At 37.4% G+C, this 5,936-nt stretch overlaps 1 long non-coding RNA gene across 1 annotated transcript; it reads right to left on the bottom strand.

Moving 5' to 3' along the window:
* Positions 1-1,096: 1,096 nt before the first annotated feature.
* Positions 1,097-4,209, bottom strand: LOC142344182 (uncharacterized). The gene is made up of 3 exons (XR_012759251.1): positions 3,991-4,209; positions 2,756-2,819; positions 1,097-1,497 (listed from the first exon to the last, which is right to left on the bottom strand). It is a non-coding gene; the product is annotated as an uncharacterized LOC142344182 (long non-coding RNA).
* Positions 4,210-5,936: the final 1,727 nt, after the last annotated feature.

Genomic DNA, 5,936 nt, shown 5'->3' with positions numbered 1-5,936 from the left:
ATTTTATTATTATCTGTTTCGAGAAATCGGCAGCATGTAAGCTGAAAACTGAAAGAATTCAGTTCAAAATATCTATCGTATCCGGTCAGAACCAGCTGAAAAGAAAGTGAAATATTAGTCATGTTCCTTTTCTCATGTTCAAGCTCGTTTCGTACAATTCTTTTGGCTCATTCAACCAATTTCATTTATATGGCGGGGTGCGTTTCGTCCGTTCATGTCCAGACTTTCGTGCGTTTTTCCTTGTTTCCAGACCATGTAAATTTGAACGCACGACACCCCCGTCGTGCGTTCATCTGGGTCTGGACATATCGACTTTCCGTCTGGGACCTCAACCTGGGTATTGACATTGAGGTGAACATTCGGCACTAGTTTTTATACCGATTCAACCGAAGGTGAGCAATATTGAATTCAGTGATAAATCTAAGAGCAGTTTAGCGGTACCAAGAGAGTATGTATTAGTATAATATTTTACAAACTTTACGAATAGCAGTTGCTTATGAAGAGCATAGGATCTGTTTCCGTTTATAAAGTACAAATGTGGCAAACATTTTGTCTGAGTGATATCGAAAAAACTAGGGAGAATATTTAAAAAGAAATCTAATTAGCAGCATGATTCCTTATATTTATTTTAATAATTAAGGTCATTAATAACTAGACTTTTCATTATTAGAGAATTTCGAGTATAAGAAGTTATAGGTACGCCGAAAGGGCAATAGAAAGCTGGCGGTGACATTTGTCTTCTAAGGGTGAAATGTACAATGAAAAAACGAAAAATTTCAGCTATGAAAATTATCTTCAATAATTCATCGAAATTGTAATTGTATTGGTGATTTTGCTGTTCTTAACCAAACTAAGATCTCAACTTCTGAGACAACCCTCCTCAATTTTTATGGAAAGATCAAACTCATCCCAAAATTCATAATTTGCTTAACGATCATAAAATTGACAGGTCGAACAAAATAATCGGTTGAAACGGATTAACGTCAAATTAAGGCCACAAAGTTAAATACAATATCTTATCATGGAACGTTTGATTATGATAAAAAGAGAAAAATGGGTTAAAATTCGTCATAAATTATTTAATATTACCATCTTTTTCAATCGGTAAAATATAAAACTTTTAGGTACTCAAGGAAACATATCCTTAGAATGTTTAACAGATAACAGATGCATCTCGTGCAGAGGTCCCAAATCAGTCGTTCAATGGGTCGTTTTCCTTGGGTTCCTCGGTTTGCGGGTCTACTGAAGGACCCTGATGTTCAGCTCTTCCCTTGCTTCGATGTTGACCATTGTCTAAACCATCAGTCCCTTTAGATTCCTCAGTATTCAGTTTCTGTGACGATTCTGGATCTTTAGCTCTTTTAACTTTTCTGTGCACTTTATGACTGCGAGAGGGATCTTCTGAACTGTCACCGCTCTTCTCTGGTGTCTTGTCGGACAGTTCCCCGTCGCTCTTGTGTCCAGCATGTTGTTTCTTTTTGCGATGTTTAGACTTTCCTAGTGAAAAAGTATGGAAAGAGTTCTTGAGTTCTGATTTTTCAGCATAGACTACCTGCTGTTACATACTGTGACATGTAAATTTACGTCGATGTTTTATCACTACATCATTACTTGATATTTGAATGAAACACTTGAGTAGACAATACTAACTGCAAACTTGTTAAAAATTCTAATTCTGCTTTGATTCAGAGTAGAAGAAAGCGGTTGAAGAAATTGGATTTAAAAGTTTGTGAGGAAGATCCATATTCTTAAAGAAGATTTGATTTCGTACCCTAATTGAAGTAGCTTAGACTTCTACTTCAGACCAGTTTTGAGTTTGTGGGGGGGGGGGGGGGGGGAGTTGAGTTGGGGTCTGGGGGCTATTATGGTGTATAATAATCAATAATCGAATGCACAAAGTCGTTATTATTCATCATTCATCTGGGTTAAACTCCATGAAATACTATTTGGAAGGCACGAACCGCTGATCAGAAGCGATTGAAATTCCGGAATATTTACTGAGATTCGGGCAACAATCAATAGCTGACTTAGCATGTTTTTTTTTAAGAAGTAAAACTTCGAAACTTCTAACTTTGAAGTAAAACAATGCAAGATATTGAGGATACAATAAAGAACAGAAACACACATGAAAATTTTGTTTTATTCATTTAACAAATGACAGAAAGGACATGTATATAATTTGATTCATACAAATTTGTTAAAAGTGGTCGACAAACACAGAATTTACACATATATTCAGCTTTAATGTCCATCAACAGCAGAAACTTCGAGTAAGATTTCAAGTATCCAGGAAAAAATATGGGAAAACTATATAGAAATGTAGAAAATACAAATGTAGTAAGTAGAAAATGTGATAATATAGAAAAGCTTTTATACCGTTAAAGGATTCAGCTCAATATTTTAATGAACTGTCGTGTCAATGCGATTCTAATTTTATTCAAAAATTTTATTGACAATTTTTAGTGTAGATAAATTGTGTTTTCCATCTTCTATGTTTGTGCCCCCCCCCCCCCCCCCAATTTGAGGTCCCAAATAAAAACGACCTCTGATCAGTCCGTCTTTACTATAGTTGCCTCTGATCGTATCGTCCCAGACCATAGTTAACTTTGATCAGACTTTCGTGCGCTCAAAATTATTTGAGCACCGGAAAATTTCTCGAAGTTATCTCTGATCCAACTATCCCAGGCCAAAGCAACCACTGAACAGAATTAATCAGCATCCTTAGCCCAGACTTCACCCAGACCACTGAACATACTTCAGAGTGATCGAAGTCCCTCTGATCAGTTTTTCCTGCGTTTCTGACTGTCATTCATCAGACTCTGATAACCTCTGATCAGTCCCAGTTGCGCCCAATTTGGTCTCTCTTCGAACCATAAAGCGCTCAAATTTATCGGATTAGCGAAAAAATTAACGAAAAACAGTGACTAAAATCTAAAATTTTGGTATAAATCTATTACATTTAAAAAAAATTGTGACGGAGGTAAAACCAGCAAAAAAGTAAATTTGAATTGAAAAGATTTCGCTAATTTTAGTGGAAAATTGAGGCCAGCTTTAGCTTAATTGAAAGCAAGCGAGGTGGGAGGCGGGACAGGGAGGGAACGATGTGCAAGGGGTGGGATGTGCTGGGTGAAGTGGGGGAGGGGGCTGATTTGGGGGAGGGGGTGTAATGGGGAGGGGGCCTGGTGTTAATTAATGCCGGTGTGTGTGTATGTGTGTGTGCGTGTGTGTGTGTGTGGGGGGGGGGGGGTCAATCTCTAAGAACCGCCATTCACACCATAAATTTATGTCTCCAAAGCGGTTTCGGTAAATCACATACACAGAGTTTGGTAAACCGAAGGGCTCTAACAAAAATTAATGCCCTCCAGTCGTTGCCTGTTTATCCCGTTTTTTTTGGACAAAAATGTCAAAAGAGTTTAAATCAGCTCGGTGAAAAATCGCGTGAAAAGAGCTGGTGATATAATTGCTACAAAATTCGTTTGAGAGCAGTAATGAAGAAGACCGGCGTTGTTAGTGACTGGACTCCTTGGTTCTGATCAGAGCCAACAGGCTCCTAATGGGTCTGATCAAAATTCAATTTTTTATGGTTGTTGCCAACACGCGTTAATCAAATAATGGATTATTTCCGTTTGTGCCCCTTAGTGGGCTCATATTATTTGCACCCACCAGACGCACGTACCATTTTATACTAATTATGTAATGACACGTGCTTTGTAACTGGGGTGTGCATAACGTACGGGGGGGGGGGGGCACAAACGGAAAAGATCCCAAAATAATTTTTATAAATTCCGCGAAAATAAAAATCTTCCATTCCATACCAAAGCCTTCTCTGATCAGACTCAATTCAGGCCACTGTCCAGACTTTTGTGAGTTCAATAAGCGATACAGACCATTCAATTTCCATCGAAACTTCCTCCCTGTGCGCTTAAAGACGGGGTCTGATCGGAGGTTGCTATGGTCTTGGACCTCGACCTGGGCCCTCATCTCCAGTACCTTATGCAAACCTCAGTAAAGAGCATGTGCCACACGTGCTGCGAGTGGAAAAGTCTCTGCCGAGCCGGCATGAAATGATGCAATGGCAGTTGTTCAAGCTTGTATCACCCAGACGGCTTTTGTTAATACTTTGGTGAGCTCATAATCAAATTTTCACGCACTTTAGAGGCCAACGAGACTCTAAAGTTTTTAATCATTAAAGTCGGAGGTCAATTTTGTTCTGGGACTTTCCACGTGCTTCTTTAAAATGGTCCAAAAAGTTAGAATTTAAAAACCAAAACTCAATATTTATGCCTTGGATCTGTTCTCTGATGTGAGCAGGTGGTGTAGATGGGAAGTAGTACCACTCTTCATCCTGCTTAGCCTTCCGTTTGTTGCGAAGTCTGCGTCGATAGCAATCAAGTATGATTATGATCACTATCAATACTCCACACACGACACTCAAGGCTATGATCAGACTGATGTAGCCTTTCTTGTCCATCTATGATCACATAAAAATAAGTATTCAAATGACTGTTTCGAATATATAATAAATCTCCCAATATACAAACAAAAATAGTTGTTCCGACCCCACTTTAGTGGGAGGGAGGAACAATATACTCAGCGAGGTTTTTTGTTCAGTCGAATTTGGCCAATCGATATATATTCATCGCAGAGAATTGTGACTGGTATCATTAAAAAGCCCGCTCATCGTAGAATATGCATTAAAAAGTTTTTTTAATTTCGTTCTTTACAGCAAGTGATCGAGGGCTAAAGTTTTGTGAACATTCGACCGTTTTTGATCAGAGTTTTCGTAATGTTTGCTGAACTTTCCCATATTGTTGCTTAAAATGTTAACACTGTCAAAGGTGTGTTATTGATTGGTTTCTCCTTTAAAGTTAGAGGACAGTTGCTCAATCGTTGTATTCGAGTTTTTCAACCAGAATTTTTGCTAAATTTTTCAAACTTCTAAATTATATCATCAAAATTGGCGCCAATTATGATTCGTTAGCCCAATTTGTTCAAATGTGGAGATCTATAAACTGCTGGCAATTTTACACGGTTTTTGAAGTCATTTTTAGGCAAAATATTTCTGGTCGATCCTTTTGAGTTTTATTTCAATAGACGCAAAATCATCAGAAGTTTTACAGGTCTGTTTTTGGGTAAACTGACAGGATTACTTACAGATACAATCCCGGTAGAAGTTGGCTCATTTTCCATCAGCAGCTTTTATTTTGAGTCCCAAGTGAAATCTGTTTAACTTGCTCATTCCTTCTGAATTTTAAGCAAGATTGCATTGTGAATTCAACAAATTTATGAACAAGTTGGACTGTTCAACTTGCTCATAAACTTGTTGAATTCGTAATGCAATAACACAAGGCATTAGGAAGGCATGGGAAAGTTGAACAGATGATTTCACGTGGGACTCAAATTAAAAGCTGCCAACTTCTGTCTGGATTGTTTCTGTAAGTAAGCTTGTCAGTTTACCCAGAAAAAATTATATTGATCTTCTGATAGTTAGGCGTTGATTGACATAAAAATCAAAAGAAACGACCAAAATTTTGTTGACTACAATCAACTTCGAAAACAGGCAATTTTCCATACAAAACTGCATTTTGTGCCTTTACTTTTGTCAGTTAGTGCTTTGCCATTTTTTTTGCAAGTTTTTTTCAGTAATTGAACAAAATGAATCCTTTATCATTTAAAATGAATCATAACAAATGGTCTAAGTTAAAAACATATGGGAAAGCTTGGTGTTTTCATTAGAAACGCAGCAATTTTATGGCCAGTTCTGATCTAGTCACGGATTCTTACAAGCAACAATTTTTTCAATTTTATTTCAGCTTGTTTTTTAAAAATGTTTCGGCTTTAATGTTTGTTAAATGAAATTATGAACAGGAATCTCCAGTCACATTTCAAATTAGGAAACATCTTTTTTACAATGTAGATGGTCAATGAAAATATGA

This window comes from Convolutriloba macropyga, chromosome 8 (assembly GCF_964194025.1).
Source record: "Convolutriloba macropyga chromosome 8, txConMacr16.3, whole genome shotgun sequence".
In the NCBI taxonomy this organism is placed as follows: domain Eukaryota; kingdom Metazoa; phylum Xenacoelomorpha; order Acoela; family Convolutidae; genus Convolutriloba; species Convolutriloba macropyga.
The sequence above is the reverse complement of the archived record's forward strand: the minus strand, read 5'-3'. Positions and strand labels throughout refer to the sequence as shown.